General features: G+C 33.9%; 1 protein-coding gene and 1 long non-coding RNA gene across 2 annotated transcripts in view; one reads left to right on the top strand and one right to left on the bottom strand.

The window, feature by feature from the left end:
* LOC141458643 (rho GTPase-activating protein 20-like) overlaps window positions 1-21,595 on the bottom strand; it is a 626,814-nt gene that overhangs the window by 567,195 nt on the left and 38,024 nt on the right. The window lies entirely within an intron of this gene.
* On the top strand, window positions 2,900-16,885 carry LOC141457986 (uncharacterized). The gene is made up of 3 exons (XR_012460696.1): window positions 2,900-3,174; window positions 4,772-4,984; window positions 15,763-16,885. It is a non-coding gene; the product is annotated as an uncharacterized lncRNA (long non-coding RNA).

Raw genomic sequence — 21,595 nt, 5'->3', positions numbered from 1 at the left:
AAGAAATGACAATTTAAAAAATAGTAACAATAATAATAATTTTTCAAAGATAAGTTTACGGCAGTGACACAGATGCGGCAAAGAGTCTGCAATTCCTAATGCATTTGCTTGTTTCAAGTCATTACAAGTTGCCCTTGAACGATTGCCGCCTTCATATGGTAAAACTTGTCAACAAAGATAAATTTTGTAGGAGAAAGTTATGAATTTTACGAGAGAAAATAATTCTTCATTTGCGGGTGGTAGACGGATCTTCGAACACCGTCGACATTTTTGCCGCTATAAGTGGTGACAAGGAAATGACTGACCTAAGCTATGAAACAAACGACAAAAAGCAAGTAATGGTTATCTATCCAAAAGACATGACAAGTGTATCCTCTTTGGCGAAGAGAAGTTTTGGGAGTAGCACATTAGAGTGATACTTTTGTCTGCGATTCAGTTTAAGAGCCATCTTAACTTACTCTCAATTATCGTAGGGTTTTCTTGAACGATAGGAATCGACCTTAGCAACATGGTACTTATAGACTGACGCCTAATTTAAAATAAAATTGGTTAATACTTACGTTTGTCAAAAGTAATAGAAAGCAGAAAAATACAGATCTGTCATTCTATTAAATTCTGTCGGGCTAAAAAAGCGTGGTGTTAAAGAGATTTATTTACGAATTGCTTTAAGTAATTTGTCCAAAAATTTCAAGTTAGATGTCATAGAGTAACTCTTATTATTATATTGCTTAAAAATAATTTATTCTTCAGTTGTCATCATGATAACTATGTAATGAACTATAACTTAACACTTATTTAATGTGAGATAATGTAGAAACTGAAGGTCATCAGAGAAATTAAACTTTCCGTCCATTGCTGAGTGAGACAATGATTTTCTGGGGTCACATTAACAGTTGCATTGATCTTAAATTAGAAATAATGAACTCTAATAAAAACCTGACCTCTGATAACATAAGATGTACATAAAGTATTTATCATAAGTTTTTCTTATCATAAATTATTCATAATTTGATTTCTACGAAGTTAACAAATACTAACGAATTATACAGTTAAATGCTTTAAAAGAAATGTTCACAAATGTTTCAAATAAAGTATCTGATTAAAATAACATTGAATGTACAATGGACATCATCAAACATGGTCATTTTTTTGGATTTAGTTGTGACATATGGTGAAAATAGGATTCAGTACGACAATAGAATACATTTCTATTGACATTGGTAGAACAAGACTGAGCCCTTCAATACTTTCCATTGCCCAAAATCAATTTAAAAAAAAAAAATGATTTGAGGCGCGTCAACATCTGAGGTTATTGGCGCCCGGGGCTTTTTACAGTGCACTGTTGGCCTCTGGACAGTGTCCATCACAGGACAGTGAGCTGTAAGAAGCTGCTAGGAAGGGAAAATCTTAAGGGCCAGCAGCTGTCCGAATCCAATAAGCTGATCACATAGCAAACCCAAAATCAAAAGTTAAACAATTACGGTGGTGAATGGCTTGGTAAAATATTTTTTTTAAAAAAACCTTTTTGAAAGCATCAATGCAGAAAGTATTACCAACAAAATGAATCCAAAATTCCCCAAAATTTTGACACAACATGCGACATTGTAGACAATTTCATTGCATTACAAAGTCCACTTTCAATTTCACAAATCGCTGACTAAAAATTAAATGAGCTGGTGTATGTAAGTTCTTTCTTCCTAGACCTCTCAACAACAGATTACCAACTTTTAATTCTCTGGTTAACCATCAAAATTGGAACCATCCAAGCAAAAACTGCATTCGTTATATAACCTTGAATCTAGTTATCGTTTTACAATTAAGAAATAAAATACACAAACTTCTTTTCGCCCAAGATCTGCTAAAGCAAATAGTGCTTATTTCAATTAAATCTAACCAGCATTAGTTGAGTTACTCAATTTTACAATATACCTTCTGAAATAGGCGAAACTTTCGGTCCAACCTTAATAAAATATTTTTTGATTGGTCTCTAACCATTTTCATAGCATGGTCCAAAGAATGTGAACATCGCTGGCTTTTGGAAACAATACACTTCAGATCGTTTTCAAAACTTCTGAAGTTTACTGTGTCACAATTCCAATTCTTGGTGCGAAAAAATAATATGGGAAATCAGAAAAATTATTTCTGTTTTACTATACTCGAATTTTATTATTTAATAATATTTAAAAAACAATATTATTCTATTTCTAGTAATTCCAATGAATGCACATTTTACACATCTATTCTTGAAGCGATAAGCATTATATGGATCATATGTTCAGATTAACGAGACATAAGAGACAATTATCTAAACGTTTGTGATATTTGCATGCCATTGTTACTAAATTGCAAACGTTTTCTCTAACTCATTGAAATTTAGGAACTTCTAAGAATTGCATGACTCCCAATCATTGTTTCAAATATCTGATGTCTTTTTTTTTTCTTTTTTAATCCAAGGTTAAAACAACCTTGATAAGTATATGTACTCAACCATGATACTTTTATGTAAATTGAGATTTAGGAATATTTTATTGTTCAATTTCTGTACGCTTTGAGATTGCTTTCATTATTTAAATAACTTTATTATTAGGGTTATATCAGCAGTTAACAAGTGAAGTGAAATTTTGCAAGCTACACCGGTCTTATTGATCATGTAAATTTATTCGACTATTAATTTTATGATTATCCAAAAATATTTAGGTCATATTTGTGAAAGATGTGGTAATTATTTTTAGTCAAATAACTCTTCGAATTTTTGCAATTTTTTGTTTTCTTTCAAATTATGAACGAGCTGGGAAACAGTGTTGGTTCTTTAGTTCATTTTAATGTTCACCTTGGGATTGTGTTTTCATAGAAATGCATTTTTAGATGACATCTGTGCATAAAAAAGTGATTTATAGAATTTAGCTTGTTTATTTTTATTCAGTTCAATTTTAAACAGATGCAACACGTTTTTTCTTTTCATTTCTAAATGTTATCACTCTTTCAAGGTTGTCTTTGAGATTTGAAAAGAAGATTTGGACAAATTAGTTAGTTGCAAATTCGGCTTCAACAATCATATATTTTGTAAAGCCAGAGAATCTTAGAAAATAATTATTTTATAGTGCCCCTGGATGGCTCTGATTCTGAGTTTATCTTTAAAGTAGTGAGCTGAAGTCAAAACGTCGAGATTTCAGTGTAAGTTCAAATGGTTATTCTTAGATATTTTCTCTTCCTAAGAGCCTCTGGACAGTGTCCAGAGCTCGTGTAACGAGAGAACACTTTCAGAGCCTAGCTCAGACACTGAAAAGGCTTCAGGAGCCAGCGACTTAGGGTGTTCAAGCACGCCTGGCAAATATTGCATATCTTAAGGGGTTATAGGCAGTCAGAGGCGCCAAAAGTCATTTTTTCAAATTTTTTTTGGGGGAAAAACGTGTTTACTTTTTTAATCGGGAACTTTTGCGTCATATCAGTCCATGTTTAAAGAACTTATTGTAATTTTTTCGTTACAAATTAATAATAATTGTACTAATGGCGAATATTTTAATGCAACACGTCAAAAAAATGCAACCCTTTCGTGGACATGATATCTTGAGACTGGGTCATCTGAAATCAAAATTTCGAAAAGATTTCGTTAGTAGATGACATTATCTCGTACTTGAACGAAGGATTTAGAAAAAAATTGAATTTTTAATTTTTGGGACAACTTTAAAGTTTGATTCACGATTTTCACTAAAAAAATTGACCATTTTATGTTTGTAAAACAAGTTTTATTCATTGAAGAAAAAAAAAATCCTTCGTCCAAGTACGATTTTAATATGTGTAAAAGAAATACGTAAAATTTCAAAAAGATCGGTGCAGTAGATTTTGAGATATCTTGTCCACCGACTTTGAAAACGTAGTTTTGAGAAAAACGCGTTTAAAGTTTTCAGCGGTTAAAGGTTTGCGAATATAACCTGGAAAATCTTTTTTTCAACTTACACAGTGTCATCGATTACAGGCCCATTAAATAAGTCCTCCATGTCTTCCAAAATGTCCAAGTTTTCCGATTTCTGCTGTCTGCATAGGATTCTTGCCTCCCGCGTAGCAAGTTGAGCTCTGTGCTCAGCGATGGTAATTCGAACGGTCGAGGCTTGTAAACACTTTCACTCTTACAATTTTACTCGGATCGACTTGAAATTTTAGGACAACATGCTGAGATACTATACTTTAATATATATATATATATATAAAAAAAAAAATTCGATTTTTTTCAAATTTCTGACTGCCTATAACCCCTTAAGTACACGGAGCCACTGAAAACGTCGAAAAAGTATCCAGCTTTAACTGAATATATTATTGAATGAAGGAAGAAAACTTATAAGTCCTAAGACAGTAGAACTCCTCAGGAACTCAGGAGCAATATTGTAGGCTGAGCATTAGAAAAAGACACAATAACCTCTTCGAAGGGCACTGACACCTCAACAGCGAAAATAAAATAATATAAAAATAAGAAACCGTAAGGTCCAGCTGTTATAAACTAATATTAAAGTTAAATTCACAAGCTATTCCACTAAATTTTAAAAAATACTCAGTTTAGAACAAGATTATTTACAGAATTAATCTGTCACAATATATATACATATTTAGAACTACAAAATAGAAATCTACTTGACTATTCCAAAACCACATTTAGGAACAAAAGCTCTCACTTGTTGACATTCTCCTACCAACAAAGTTTGATGTTGTTTACCAAATTCTATTCACAATCCTTGAATTTTTTATTTTTATTCATCCTTTTTTCTTTTATTGATAGATTGAAGCTTACTGGACACAGCGATAAAACCATTTTTCTGTTCTTCCAATATGAGTATGTTTGTGATCATTTAACACTGGTAGATTGGAAAAAGTTTAATTTTATGATGAATATTTTTTTGCCAACTAAGAAATAAGTCCATCACTGAAAAATTGGTCCTCAGGATTCAAAGAACTCCACTAAAGCCTCTCTTTACTGACCTAAATGGTGAAGGTACGAACACAATTTCTTGATTTACCAAATATTTTTTTTAAAAAAAGAACAGTAAAAATAATAAAAAAAAATACATAAATACGCGTGTCGTTTGAAAAGTCCGTGCTAAGTCAGAGAGATAGCACCACTGGCGCGTATCGAGGTTATGTTTAGTTAGTAGCATCTCTTGGAAGAACACAAACCAAGTTTCAGCCAGATCGGTCTATTTCTTTGTGTTTGGCATTCGTTTGAATCGAGGAAGTCGAGTGATTTTCAAAAAATGGACGAAAAAGAATTTCGTGTGTTGATTAAACACTACTTTATGAAAGGCAAAACGCCTCAGGAGACTAAAGAGAAGCTTGATAAACATTATGGTGACTCTGCACCTTCGATTAGAACAGTTTATAAGTGGTTTCAAAATTTTCGGAGTGGCCACATGGGCACAAGTGACGCTGGACGTTCTGGACGCCCTGTTGAGGTTACTACTCCAGAAATCATTGATAAAATCCATGATATGGTGATGGATGACAGAAGAGTGAAGGTGCGTGAGATTGTTAGTGCATAGTGCTGTGGGCATCTCGAATGAACGGGTACATAATATTTTGCATCAACATTTGGACATGACAAAGCTATCCGCAAGATGGGTGCCGCGATTGCTCACGCTTGACCAAAAACGAAATCGTGTGAAGTGTTGCAAGGACGGTTTGCAGCTGTTCCAGAAGAATCCGCAGGACTTTAAGCGTCGTTTCGTCACTGTGGATGAAACATGGATACATCACTACACTCCTGAGACCAAAGAACAATCTAAACAATGGGTTACCAAGGGGGAATCTGCGCCAAAAAAGGCGAAGACCGTTCCTTCGGCCGGAAAGATTATGGCGACTGTCTTTTGGGATTCGCAAGGAATAATCCTCATCGACTATCTGGAAAAGGGTAAAACTATTACAGGTGCATATTATTCATCGTTATTGGACCGTTTGAAAACCGAGCTGCAAGAAAAACGCCCACGATTGGCCCACAAAAAATTCCTTTTCCATCACAACAACGCACCAGCTCACACCTCAGCAGTTGTGGTCGCAAAATTAATGGAAATGGGGTTCCAACTCGTTTCACATCCCCCCTATTCTCCAGACTTGGCTCCCTCGGACTACTATTTGTTCCCTAATATGAAGAAATGGCTGGCGGGAAAAAGATTTTATTCAAACGAGGAGGTGATTGCAGAAACGAATGGCTATGTTTCAGACTTGGACAAATCCTATTATTCGGAAGGGATCAACAAACTAGAGCACCGTTGGACGTAGTGTATAAGCCTAAAAGGAGACTATGTTGAAAAATAGAAAAGGTTTACCCCAAAAAATTAAGTAGTTTTTATTTTTGCACGGACTTTTCAAACGACCCTCGTAGAATAATATATACTTTATTCTTCAACAGAGGAAGAATTTTACATAGAAATTAACAATTGGTTACCCTTTCAGTTGCAAGAAATATATAATCAGAATTTAAATATAAATATTATTTCCTATGCACTTTTCAAATAATAAATATTGATAATATGTAACTAAAATAATGCAACCCTGGGAATCATTTTTAAATAAGTTTTATTTATTCATTCTTTGAAAAAAATGCATTTTACAGAATTACATGCATAATTCGGTAAATGTAATAACTAGGGAACGGATTCGTATGTATTTACATATTTTTTTCTAGGCAATTTACAGACGTTTTTCAACTAGAAGCATTCATACTGACACTTTTTAAGCCGTTTGAGTCTACTTTTATTTCACATATTTCCACATATTTGGGTGTTATCGCATATTGATTAAAATAAATAAATATTTCTACATATTTAATAAATTTGTACATATTTTTTCATATTTTTCATTTTGGGCATATTTTCATAATTGGGAAGTGGTTGACAGGAACTGTGAACCACAGACTGTAGGGCTGTGAATCACAGTGGGTACAATGGTTATTGTAATTTACACAGAATGCTGCTAAACAGTGACGGGCACTTGTTAGTTCTTTGAAGTTGTCTGACGTTGTCTGCTCTTTCAGCTCGTTCGTTGAAGTGTCCAATTCATTTCGTTCGGTCACTTAGTGTATTCTTTTTTGGGTGAAATGCCACGAATATCGGCCTCAAACAAACAACTGGTTGCTAAATATCTTCGCGAGTTTCCGGCAGAACTTTTTCGAAGTGATGGAGACATTTTGTACTGCACAGCTTGTGACAAGCGCGTTTCTTGCTCTCAACGTTCCCAAGTCACCCAACATATTGCCACCGGATCGCACATAGAGAATAAAAACAGAAAGAAAGAGAGGACGTCCTATCAAGCCTTCCTTACATCTCCATCATCAAGTAAGTCTACTCTGAGTACAGATCTGTGTCGGGCTTTGGTTAGAGCAGATATCCCTTTCCACAAACTTAAAAATCCTCATTTCAAAGGATTTTAGTCGTTACAAGTCCACCTTACGCCCAGATCGTCGTCACTTTACGTTCCAATATTTGAAATTTCATGTGGTTGCAAACAATTTCGAAGAGTGAAGTTTTCAAAATTGAAAATTTAACACATCTTTTTATAAATAGTAAAAATGTTCTTTGTTGTATAAATCATTATAACTTTTAAAAACAAATTATTTTGTTCCTAATAAATTATTATAAATTGTAAAAATGTTCTTTTCTTGTATAAATAATTATAACTTGCCCCCCCCAAAAAAAATCCATTTTCATAAAAAAAAATGTTCATTTTACTTAAATATTCCAGAAAATATTTTAAGAAAATCACATATTTTCCACATAATTGACGAAAATAAATACATATTTTAATTAAATATTTGGCATTTTTAAATACATAAAAATCCGTTCCTTAGTAATAATAACTAATAAGTTTATTGTTCTATAAGAGGTGTGGCTATTAAATAACGAGACTATTGCTGTAAAACAATTTTTTTTTAAATTTATACATATTTAGTTATTATCACCTTCAATATACACCCCTCCCCTAACCCTAAGAACGCTCCATGCGAATTTACCATTGTTCGAAACAGTGCTGGAAGTCTTTTTCTGTGAGCTCCTGCATGACGCGTGCCGCTTTTTCTTTCACAGCTTCAACGGACTGAAATCGTGTTCCTTTTAATGCAGATTTGACTTTGGGGAATAGATAAAAGTCACATGGGGTCCCAGGTCAGGCGAATAAGGCGGATGAGGCCTAAAACTGGGATGTTGTACTTGGCTAGAAACGTCTTGACAGGCAATGCAGTGTGAGCTGGCGCGTTGCCTTGATGGAGAACCCCGTGACTTGTTCTTCCAAAAATCGGGTCGTTTTCTCCTTACACTTTCACGGAGTTGAGCAAGTACCTCATGGTAGTAGTGTTGATTAATTATAATCGATATTTTCATCCGTTTTGGACTTGGAAGGGCGACCTAGGTGGTCATCATCTCCGACGTCTTCTCGGCCATCTTGGAAACAACTCAAAAACTCGTGCACGTGATAAACAACATTCATCGCCATAAACTTCTTTAAAGAAAAGATAAGTTTCAGTAGCGGTTTTACCAAGTATCATGTGAAATTTCTCAATTCGTTGCTCCACTAGATGTGTAGTATCATGTTTTCGGCAAAAGAAACCAACACCTCTTACACAAACGACGGTTCCGGTCAGACAGATTTCTCTACAAACACGTGAGACGCTGCAATCGAAAGAGAAGGCTTTACGCTGCACAGCTGTCGTTCGTTAGGATTTGGCGCATGCATAGTTCTTCTGTAGCAGCATCAGTCTCATTATTTAATAGCCACAACTCGTAATTCGCAATTACTTTTTCTCTCTTCTAGCGGCGAATATAAGCCCTAACACAAGTTCATGATTTCAAGCTCATCAACTTCGTACAGTAGTATTGTTTGTTTTTTTACTAAATAATTATTATATTATTTCGTGTAGTATAACAGTGGTTACGCCCTAGTTATCCAAACCACTTTCCCTCATAACTTTAGTATTATTAATGGGAAAGCTTCGGCCTATTGTTCGACAACAAATGTGGTTATATCCACTGCTGGTCCATAATTTATTGCGTTAAATTATATGGAAACAATATCACCAACATTACAAGATCTCCGTCAATTCTTTTCAGAAAATCTCCAGACTTCTCTATTGTCATTGCAAAATTACACTATAAATATTACCCCTTTTTTATATAGTTATTGTACTATAAGAGAACACACTCAGTAGTGAATTACTTTCATCTTATCATTGTGATGGTTGAAAGTCATATCCTGTATCATAAATTCTATTTCAATAAGTTTATATAATGTATTATAATGTTGTTCGTTGAGAGGAAAGTTTTGCGGTTTTCAGAATGTGAAATATACTTTAGAATTGTGTAACTTGACTAATACTTCTTCGATTAAATCGAATTAAGCCCTAATAAGATTAAGTTAACTTTGCCAACTAAGAAGCAAGTCCATCACTATAAAAATTAGTCCTCAAGATTCAAGGAATTCCACAAAAGTAGTGGTTTCCAACCTTTTTATGACCAGGGACCATTTTAATATTTTTGTTGTTAGCAGGGACCACAAGGTTCAATATCACAATAAACTACCTTTAGATTTTAATAATAAACTACAATTAACATTGTGATATTCAGTTATATTAATGTGCTTTTTGGGCTTGCATTTTCTTAAACAAGAAATGGGTAATCCTGGGATTGATGAGATTGCTCAAAGCGATACGCACTTCATCGTTTGCTTTTTAGTCGACTTCTGGACTTGTTTTTAGACGCTCTAAGCTCGTTCGACGTCCCACTAACCGCGCCGTCGCCGCACACGCGGCCGCATATCAAATAAATATATTATTACATTAAAAATGTTGTTTCGCGGACCATATTTTAGTTCTTGCGGACCACAGGTTGGGAACCACTGCACTAAAGCCTCTCTTTACTGTCCTCAATGGTGAATGGCTTAATCCGTTGAAGAGAAATCTGAGAAATGTAAAAGGCTGTGGCAGAGCTGTACTTTCTGACTCATTCTATTTTATTTTTTGGCCGGTAATCTGTAGAAACATGCATTTGCTGGCGTTATCACGCAATAATGGCCCCGCTTCTGTTAACCAATGTCGGCTATTTTTTACGTAATTTCTGTTACATTTCTATGATTTCTTGACAATAACTCTCTCACCATTGATACTTTTGTTACTGAAGGTTAACCCAGAAGTTAAAAAACTACTTCTAAAAGTTGAAACGTTTGATAAACTGAACTTTTACATGTTTTACTCCACGATTACCAACTTACTTATCTGAATGTTCGGCTAAATTCATTAACAGAAGAAAATATTCTTTCAAATTACAATACCGTAATTGTAAGTAATGTGCGTGTTCACAACAGACATTTTGACAATAACTTTATCATCGATTAGAAATACACCCAAATTGCTTTTACTAATTATTATTAATTAACTCAATAAGAAAAAAAAATACATTTATTCCCACGAATTTTATCACAAAATCAGTCATAAAGATACAATGAAAATTGTCATTTTTTATTGACTAAATGGTAATTCTAAGTTTGTATTTATTTATTTTCACAATGGAGGATGTTCACTATTGTATAAATAGTTTTTGAGTGTCAATTTTATTTATTTAAAAGTGTTTCTGAATAAAACGGAAACGACAGACTTTACCACACCTTTAACTGAATTGCTATGAAATAGTTTTATACAGTTATATAATTTCTAATGAATGTATTTAATGGGGGAAATAAAGGAAAAGCAAAGTTAGGTGGGTACACCTAAAACTATTACGCCAACTATTTTCACAAATTTCTATAACAGGAACTATTGATCGTGTAAAATTTACTATTTAGAATTTTCATCTGATTTCCTTCATATTTCTTTAGATTTCCTGAGTCCAATTAAGTGGCTTTAAGTGGCTAATTAAGACAAACAGAAGTCGTGATGTAGAAAGACAGTGGTGGGAAGCGATGCCCTACTGACCCTTCCCACAATTCCAGTTACTGGCTGGCTACCTTATAGCCACTAAACCACCAGTTCCGCCACAAAGATCATGTCAGTCGATTAGTTATGTTCTTAATATTAATTTCTTTTTCTACCGGAAGTGAATAAAATTAAAGGAAGGAATAGAGTCAAATTAGTAATTTGTAATACTTATTTTTCTGAGAGTGAATAATATATAAAATATTCAGATATACAAAACTTAGGACTACGTTTTGGGACCTTCTGGTTCTAAAATTAACTCCTAGTTCTTTGATCAAATTCTTTCAACCAGAATTACTTTGAAAATTCACTCACAACAACAATACTTCTTTAAAAAGCAGCATTAAATCTTAGCTTTTCTTATTAACAAAAATAAAGGCGACAAGATAGACGTTCAGTTAGAAGCCAGCAGTAACATTAACATTTTAAAGGCAGCAGGTGAGCTTGGACTTGAAACTGGTAAGATTCCCTATTCGAGAAAAGTAATAAATTTATATGTGTTGGAAATATAATAATAGCGAAGCATGTCGACTGTTATTGCCTTGGTTTTAATTTTTTGAAATTTCAAACTGCGAAACAAGAAGTTAACGCACGAAAATTGCATGATACCCTGAGTTCTGGATAAGCACTTAATCCTAGGCTTGCCTCTTAGCCTTTTGCCTCCAACTCTGTCTTCGTAATTCATTTTTCATCCATTCTTCTGTAATGGCCATACTATTTTTTAGCCTATCTTTTTCTATATTTTTTTCATCATTGCACTACTTTGCATCTCTTCTCTGATTTCCTGGTTAGTTTTCCTTACAATACTGGATACTCGTGCATCTTTCTTCCAATACTTCATTTCTAAGGCGCCACGGTAGCCGAGCGGTTAAGAGGTGAGACCTGTAGAACTAATCATATATATTGTGGTACTAGGTTCGATTCCCGGTCTAGGCTTTGGATTTTATTTAATGTTTAACGTGAGAACTAGACAGTAAAGTATGTTTGCTAGTCGCTTCCGTTCACGACATTAATTTGTAGTAAGATGTAAAAAGTAATTTGTAGTAAGCTGAAAAAAATAGGCATTACTTTAGTTTACTTTTAAACATAAATAATAAACCTTTATAATAAATCAAACGGTAGCAGCAAAATATAAAATTGAATAGCTGTGAATAAAATGTGACAAATATTGAATAAGTTATCAAACCGCTGAACAACGATTTAGTGGGTGGAAAGAAGCAGTAGATAAACGACAAAATAGAATGCACAAAAGAAAAAAACACATAAAACAGATGTGATGGGAACTAATGTACTTACACGAACGTACACCCAACAAACAGCACACACAGTTATGTGCGTTAGTACAATCTGACACTTGAAAAAGATAAGCGTGCCATAATTCCAACCACGACACCAATTACAACATAAAACGCTTAAAAAAAATGCACATGTGGACACCGACAACGCGTGTGGTGGACTCAAAAACGGAACTACAGCGTTTCTCTCTTTTGTCTGTGGTTACTACTTTTACCAACATTCTGTGCGGCAAACAATCTATCTAATAAATGTTTTATTCAATAATATTTATTAATTTCGTATAGCACTTAGACCACAATTTACTTAATCGATTCAGCAAACAAATTGCACTTTGTCTGCTTTCAAAAGACCAAGCTTTGAATAAATATATTCTTGATTCTCCTTCGTTTATACAAAAATCTGAATCTGCCTGCCATTACTAAAGTATTAAGATCATGGGAAGTTGAGTTTTCATTCATTAAGTTCGGAAGTTGCCCAAAAGAGCCTGGCAAGTGAAACGAGAAAGTGTGCATTACTTTTGAGCAGTCGTTTCAACAATTAAGAAGATTAAATTTAAATTTAGAGTAAAGGTTATCCCCTAACAATCAGACAGGTAAAGAATAAAAATTAACCTACCGAAATTGCTAAGATATACGTTAATTTAACTTTTTATAAATCATATTTTCATTTTGATCATTATTGTCATTACCTTCAATTGTTTACTTAACCATCAGTGGTAGGTAATCTTGATGTTAATTAGTTGCAAATATAATATTAGTAAGTTTTAAGTAACTTATCGACTAGATATGTGCGATTGATTTAATTTAAGGAAGAGTATTTTAAGGAGAGTGGTCACCATGATTCAAAAATCGCTGAAACATTGATGTCTAGTTTAGGTGCTTCTATCGGATTTGAGCAATCAGAATTGAATAATATCCAAAATTAGGATCATCTAATAGTTACAACAAAACTCTTATATAAACTTTTCACTGAGATAGTTTTAGTGGTTTAGTGGTAAACCATAATTAATAACTAAAGCAAGCAATCAATCACACTGCCGGAGATTGTAGAATCTAACAATTTTGTTTTTTATAAAGTAAAAGACGGAAGAGATTATCACAGCCTCTGACATAGTTATTACAGTTACCACAACTATCATAGACGTTTTACAAGAAATTCCTTAGTTCTTCTAACAAACTTGACTCTTATGCCGACTAGTTTTGGTAGTAGCAATGCAGAGAAAACAGAAATCTTTGGTATTTTTACTTGATATCGCTTATTCTCTCTTCATAACATTCGATATCTTTGCCTAGATTGGATAATGAACCGTAGGTCGGCTAGTTTTAGATGTAGAAGTCCATAAAAATAGTAAAAGAGGTAAATGTTCCTTGTGTAACAAGATTTTCCTTTTAAAGAAGCCATTGTAGTAACCCTATTTATTGATAAGACTAGTTAGAATCAACTTAATTATTTTACAAAAATAAAAACCGTAATTCAAAAGTGACAATACAAATCAAAGTACGCATTTCCTGGTCAACTATTTAATACACTTGTTTACGATCTGCTGATCTAATATTAACACTAATTCCGCCCTCATTACAATACTATCATGAAGACATTTTTGGTTAAAATAACTTTAAAAGTGTTTTATTTATATATATGTGTATTATGTTGAAAGAGAATTCCATAGCTAAAAAGTACTGGTTAAAGATAGGTTATCTAAGAGTGCTTATTACTTCTTTTTCTCTAGGTTTAGATGTACTCACTTAACTAGCAGTTTTGTTAGACAGAATTTTAGTAAACTATATGTTACTAAGTTTGAAATGTAGATCAACAACTTGTACTCGTATTCGGGCACAATATACGCGGACACCTAATGTCTAATTTGTTACGCGTTTATTTTCAACACAATTTTAACCTCAAAAATATCGTCAAGTTCTTTCCTCAGTAGAATAACTGAGAGGCAGGTGTGGTCGGTTATTTGAGTTCAATGTGAGTTAATGAAAAAAATTAAATTTATGGACATAAATATATTGTTTGAATCTAAATCATTTTGTATAATAAGATATAATATGCAGTAGTGCAAGGCGAAACCCATCTAATCCAAGATACGAGGGTCGTTTGAAAAGTCCGTGCAAAGTCAGAGAGATAGCATCACTGGCGCGTATCGAGGTTATGTTTAGTTAGTAGCATCTCTTGGAAGAACACACACCAAGTTTCAGCCAGATCGATCTATTTCTTTGTGTTTGGCATTCGTCTGAATCGAGGAAGTCGAGTGATTTTCAAAAAATGGACGAAAAAGAATTTCGTGTGTTGATTAAACACTACTTTATGAAAAGCAAAACGCCTCAGGAGACTAAAGAGAAGCTTGATAAACATTATGGTGACTCTGCACCTTCGATTAGAACAGTTTATAAGTGGTTTCAAAATTTTCGGAGTGGCCATATGGGCACAAGTGACGCTGAACGTTCTGGACGCCCTGTTGAGGTAACTACTCCAGAAATCATTGATAAAATCCATGATATGGTGATGGATAACAGAAGAGTGAAGGTGCGTGAGATTGCTAGTGCTGTGGGCATCTCGAATGAACGGGTACATAATATTTTGCATCAACATTTGGACATGACAAAGCTATCCGCAAGATGGGTGCCGCGATTGCTCACGCTTGACCAAAAACGAAATCGTGTGAAGTGTTGCAAGGACGGTTTGCAGCTGTTCCAGAAGAATTCGCAGGACTTTAAGCGTCGTTTCGTCACTGTGGATGAAACATGGATACATCACTACACTCCTGAGACCAAAGAACAATCTAAACAATGGGTTACCAAGGGGGAATCTGCGCCAAAAAAGGCGAAGACCGTTCCTTCGGCCGGAAAGATTATGGCGACTGTCTTTTGGGATTCGCAAGGAATAATCCTCATCGACTATCTGGAAAAGGGTAAAACTATTACAGGTGCATATTATTCATCGTTATTGGACCGTTTGAAAACCGAGCTGCAAGAAAAACGCCCACGATTGGCCCACAAAAAAGTCCTTTTCCATCACGACAACGCACCAGCTCACACCTCAGCAGTTGTGGTCCAAAATTAATGGAAATAGGGTTCCAACTCGTTTCACATCCCCCCTATTCTCCAGACTTGGCTCCCTCGGACTACTATTTGTTCCCCAATATGAAGAAATGGCTGGCGGGAAAAAGATTTTATTCAAACGAGGAGGTGATTGCAGAAACGAATGGCTATTTTTCAGACTTGGACAAATCCTATTATTCGGAAGGGATCAACAAACTAGAGCAGCGTTGGACGAAGTGTATAAGCCTAAAAGGAGACTATGTTGAAAAATAAAAAAGGTTTACCCCAAAAAATTAAGTAGTTTTTATTTTTGCACGCACTTTTCAAACGACCCTCGTACATATCTCAGGATCAGAGAGAGTTTTAGAAAGAGTATCCATCTCCAGTATCAGGGTTACTTCCCGGGTGCCTAAATCTTCCTTGGATAATGACTTGCTATTATTCAGAAGGAATATTGATGTTTCTTCCAATTTCTTACAGAATCTTCAAGGAATCCAGAACCGTTTTTCCTGAGTCACTACCCCGGGAGAAAAATACAGCTGGTTTTACTTTATAAGTTGAATAACTTCTCAAAATAAGATTCCCCAAAATAATTACCGTATTGTGGGTGCACGTTTATTTCATTCATGATCAGTTTTAGTTCTTCATTCCTCAACACTGGTTGAGTCAGCAGTTATAGAGAATTTGACCTCTGATAAAGGATGAAAATAAGAAAGAGGTTAGAAATAGAAAAAAAAAGCGTGTTTCCAATGATAAATTCAACTTTAATTAAAGGTTTTTCATTTATTATTTTTAAATTCGCAGTTTGAAAAAGGTTGTTAGAATTTTGAGAATCAACGTAAGAGAAATTGATTGGGAATTCAAGCAAAGATTTTTCCGATCTTGTAATGAAATACAAAGTATTTCTGTTTAAATAAAACTCAAATAAACGAACAGCGTAAAAGAACAGAACTAAACATTGGTCACATTGTAACATTATAAGTATCAAAACGATATTTAAATTTTATGCATTACCATCAATAAATAGGTCATCAGTAAAGAAGGTACAAAGTGTTTTCCAGATCTGTGGTTTGTAACTAATTGCAATAAAGATGTAGCTAAGAAAATCATTCAACTATTAATAGATTATATATTGTTGGATGAACATCAACAGCCGGCCTTGCTTGATCAGCACACTTCAGATTTACCATGAAATCTTGTAAAGTGTATCAGTTTGGAAGAACTGACAGCCGTGTGCATTGGACCGATAAACGGCAACCTGGTGAAGTTCATTAGACGAAGGAATCAATAAACTCTTTTATTAATAACTTGTTGGTGAATTAGTTACTAAACTATAACTTTAACCTAACTTAACTAGAGAGAGAGAATGTATTGCGATCGATAGGTTATCGATGGTTTCAACAAATCCTCTTTAAACTTAAAATGCCTTTTGATTTTTTGTTTTTCCTCAAAAACTGGAGTTCTAAGGGAACTGAAGTTTCAAGATGTTCCTATAAAGGAACCTAACTGGTCAATTCCTTTTACTTAACCAATCTTCTTTTCTCAAATCAGATATTATAATTTGTATCTTTGAATGAGCTTAGAGTTCATTAAAATCTTGAAATAAAAACATTGAACCGCAAGAAATTATTATTTTTTAAAAAATAAACTAACAGGTGTTAAGTACTCGTATCTACATAAAAAATGTTTACATACAAAAACTACTTCCGTTTTTGATTCTTGTTTTTTTTTTTCTTTATTGAAAATGCAAAGACTGAGCCCGCATCAGCTAAGAAGTACACACTTGTGCATTCGATCAAAGTTGGCATTATTAGAAGCAAATAAAATAAAAATTTATGTAGGATGCGGGCCAACCGTTTGAGAGAGGATTATTATCTTAATACGTAATATTAATTAAAATTTGACATAATTTAAATATAAATTGCATGTTTGGAAGTAAAACTAGCAATACTTTCTGTGTGCCTAGAAATGCATTCTCGTATTTTTCAGGATACTCGGTGTTGGCCAGTGTTTTTGCACTAAGAAGGCTTCAGGCGAGGCTAAGTAAAGAAACACCGCTGATAGTATTCTAGTAGTTTTCTAAAAAATAGTTAATCCGATCAATTTGTTACGATGCACCTGTTCATGCTAAAGATTCACCGCACCTAAAGATTAAAAAACCAAAGTTGCACTTCTCACAGTGTAGTTTGAGACGGATCTTTAGTTCTTTTTCATCTTAAAGCTTCACTCGAAGATCTTAAAAAAAGTTTATATTTTTCGTCTCATAATCTACATAGAATTATGGCTCTTGACGTTATAAATCGCCACGCATGGTGTTTTATTAAATAGAATTAATTAATTCGAGAGCCATTCCTGATTTCAAAAAGAGAGACAATATAAAACGATTGTCTTGACGATATTTTAAAACGAGAACGATTTACTTTTCATTTCCCAATGAAATGAAGAGTAAAGAACTGCCATGATCTTTTCAGGTATTTTAAGGCTTCTCCAACATTCAGTAAATCTAATCGTTCTTATCTAATCTTCTACGTCCTATCGTCAAAGCACTTTAACTAGTTTACAATTCAGTTATCCCCAAACAGCTCAATATACCCTGCGTTACCGAACTAATCCATAATCTCTTTCTGGTTTTACACAATAACCTTGCAGACCATCGTAATTTTACTCCTGTTCACGTCATATAACCTCCAAGACCACTCCAGTGGGTTCCTCTCAACACACCTGAGTCCTAGATGAGCAAACACACTTTATTGACTGCGACATGCGACAGATTAAACACCTAATGTATAAACTAATTCCATTATATTAATTAAAAAGAAACTACAAGAACTCGCATAGTTTACTAATGACGCATTATGGAATACTATGTATTAAATTCTTAATGAACATTATGAATAACGAAGCACTGACCAATATTCATAACGCACTCTGAAAAAATGTGAATACGTTGTGAAGGAACTTCAAAATATATAATAAAAATGCCATCTATTACTGGCTGATTCATGCGCCCTAAATGTAAAAGAAAGAAATCCTGACAGTTGACTCATTTCACAGACAGCTGATGGCCTTCCTAATTTATTTGTTTAAGTTATCGAACATTCTACTGAAATAACGTTTATTCTATTCAATTGAAGAATTTTGGTGCTTATTTAGTGAATTTTTTAACTAGTTGATTACAATAAGATCAGTTCTTCTGCAATCGCAAATACATCGTTTTGACTCTGGCTCAAAGTGGTGGATCCATGTTTCATCACACGTTACAATTCTTTTGAAAAAACCTTCTCCTTCAGTCGAATATCGATTTTTCAACTGTTGACTGATTTGAAGCCGGGTTTTTTTATGAGCGTCCGTGAGTTGTCTGGGCACACATCTCGCACAGGTTTTCTTGTACTGCAGCTAGTTGTGAATAATGTTATGGACCGTTCCAACACTCGCGTTTACTTTTTCACTTATCAGTTCAACGGTGATACGCCTATTGTCCCGAATTAACGCGTCAATCCGAGATTCGAGAGAGGAAGTCCCAACTTCGATCGGTCGTCCACTGCGTTGCTCGTCAGAAACTTTTGTACGGCCACTTTGAAACTGTTCTACCCATTTGTAAACGTTCGAACGATTCAAACAATTGTCTCCGTACACTTTTAACATTCTTTTGTGGATTTTACTACCTTTCTCACCTTCCGCGACTTAAAAATCTGATCACGGCACGTTGTTCTTCCACGGTGCAATTCTCGAGCGGACTCGCCATCGTTAACTGAGTAAATTTGAGGTTATGTTTACAAAATATAATTGAACAGCTGATCAGATGTCATCGCAAGGTTGCCAACTTTATGTCCTGAAAGTTTCATACGGATCAATTTAGCTGTTTTTGAGCAGTAGTAATTTGACTCGTTACTTATTGAATGACCCTCGTAATTGGCGTATTATTTGAATAAATTTAGAGAATCAAGTTCAAATTTCAATTGTAGTAAAGCCTAATAGATATCTTACTCACTGGTCTAACATCACTATACTATTACTAAAATTAAATCAATTACAGAAATCTAATGGATACACTAGTACAATAATAATAACTACCAAGAGCAAAATTATCTGCCCTGACTTAAACTGAACTGATCATAGTTTATATATATTTCTAAAGCTAAAGGTAAATCTAAATGGGAAACTTGCTTTTTTAATCACTTAGCCTTTTCCTCTAAATGTAATCATCTGAATCATTGAAACGATTGCAGATAAAAATTTAATCTTAGACGAATCTCACGCAATTCACTCAATGAATTGCCTCAATAATCACTCGTTTTCTTTCTATAAGTTATCAACATAAAATATCAAATTCCAATTCTAGAAAGTAAATATGGACTAATGCTGGCCAAGTTTATAGTTTGTTTTAAGTGTTCTCACAGAATGGATGGTCTCACAAAAGAAGTAGGGGCTATAAGTTAAAGAGTTTGGAGTTTTTACATTAACAAAACCTGGCGATTAGTTTCTGAAATTCCAAAAAAAAAGAATCCATCAGCAAAAAGGAGTTAATATTGACCAACTGAGAGAGTGGATGGTTTTGAAAACCATCCACTCTTTCTTTAAATAAATATTCTTTGGAAATAAATTGTTATTAACAATGCCTGTCATATCCATGAAATAATCTTTATATCGTGATTAAATAATACTCCACCTGCCATAAAATAATAAAAGGAGAAACCTAATTTCCTTTAATAATTTTGGGCCACTCCTCATTTACATAAAATCAAAACCCATTGTAACATTCAGCTGGATTAAAACCATCAAGGACGAAAATTTGTTGTTTTTTTAAATTAAACAATAATAAATCAATTTAGCCATCAATATAAATTATTTTGATTGTCAGAGTAAAATACTTTTAGAATTTATGTCAAATTAAAAAGTTAAAAACAAGATAAGAAAGGAAGTTTGTAGAAGAATTTACAAATTTATAAAGTTCAAAAAAGCAATACTTTTCTGTTATGAACATTTTATTGACTGAAATCAAATTCTCTCTGTTAACTCGAAATGATTGGAAGAACTGTTTACAAAAGAAGAAATAAAAATAAGTAGGTAAAGACATATTTTAAAAAGTAAGAATTTTAAAATTGGTTAATACCAAATCAGGAGGAAGTACAGAACTAGTTTTTTTTACAAAATAAAATACAGTAGGAATTAAGGACGATGTGGGGTTTTCTTTTAAGACGCTTGTATTCGGCGTTCAAGTTCTAAAAATAGAAAAGAGAAATTTATCAAATCTTTTACCATATTAAATAAACCCAAATGTTGTTTACAAAAAATTAACATGCATAAAACCTACACTTAGATATCAACCAAAAATGCGAAACACCAAACATTCTAAATTTAGGTCATCCCTCCTCTTTTAATGCAACAGGTTTAGGTAATACGAAATTTGGCGATAGATTTGTTGAAATACTGTAATTAAATTATCTTAAGTTTAGACTTTGTATCAATGAATATAAATTATATTTAATTTATTTAAATTACAAGGGTCTTAAATTACATAAAAAAAAGAACTATAGTTTGTGGTTTTAAAACAAAAAACGAAGAAACATTTTATACAAATTGCAACATGCAAAAAATATCCTGAACCTTCCCCACAGCATCGATAACTGCTCGAGCATCGATAAATTTAATTGAAAGTTAATGTTGATACTTTTTGCGGCACGCAGATCCGTCTCTTCTTCCAGCCCAAGTTCTTGAAGTCCTTATTCAAATTAGCTTTGTCTAGAACTTTACAGAAATGGATGGTAGAAGCAAGAAAAGTGTTTCGTTTTCGAGAAATGGCGTATGACGTACACTTTCTTTGGAGAAGGTTAGTCTTTTTTTAGATGTACCAATCTGCCTCGTATCGTGAGATTTACCTAGAGACTGGATGGTTATTAGTACACTTCTTCTACAACAATGCTAAACTTTTAATTTGGGAGAGTAATTTTGGGATTTCTGGCGTTTAGGGCTACGGGACACCAGAAAGGCTATTCCAGAATATCGGCCAATCTTTCTTGCATTCCTTGAAGGACCTGGATTCCTTTGACCTGGAAGTTTCTACTTTAGAACATCTGCCTATATGGTTTGAGAGGCACTAGCGGATATCTCTTGTTCCTGACATCCAGCCTGAGGCTTTCAACGTCCTGGGTAGTTACCAGGAGTTGAAGAAGAATTAGCCTTACCCAGAACTCTCTTAGTGGACCTTTCTTCAGAATATTTAGAAGAGCAATGCTAGGACGGGTGAGTTGTCTTCAGGAAATAGTTATCCCTAACTCATAGATCTCAATCTTTTTCCTTGTGAAATGCATTG

The sequence above is a fragment of the Rhodnius prolixus genome, unplaced genomic scaffold (assembly GCF_049639745.1).
Source record: "Rhodnius prolixus isolate KJV_2025 unplaced genomic scaffold, Rpr scaffold_5, whole genome shotgun sequence".
Lineage (NCBI taxonomy): Eukaryota > Metazoa > Arthropoda > Insecta > Hemiptera > Reduviidae > Rhodnius > Rhodnius prolixus.
Note: the sequence above shows the minus strand (reverse complement) of the source record. Positions and strands in the feature narration are given on the sequence as shown.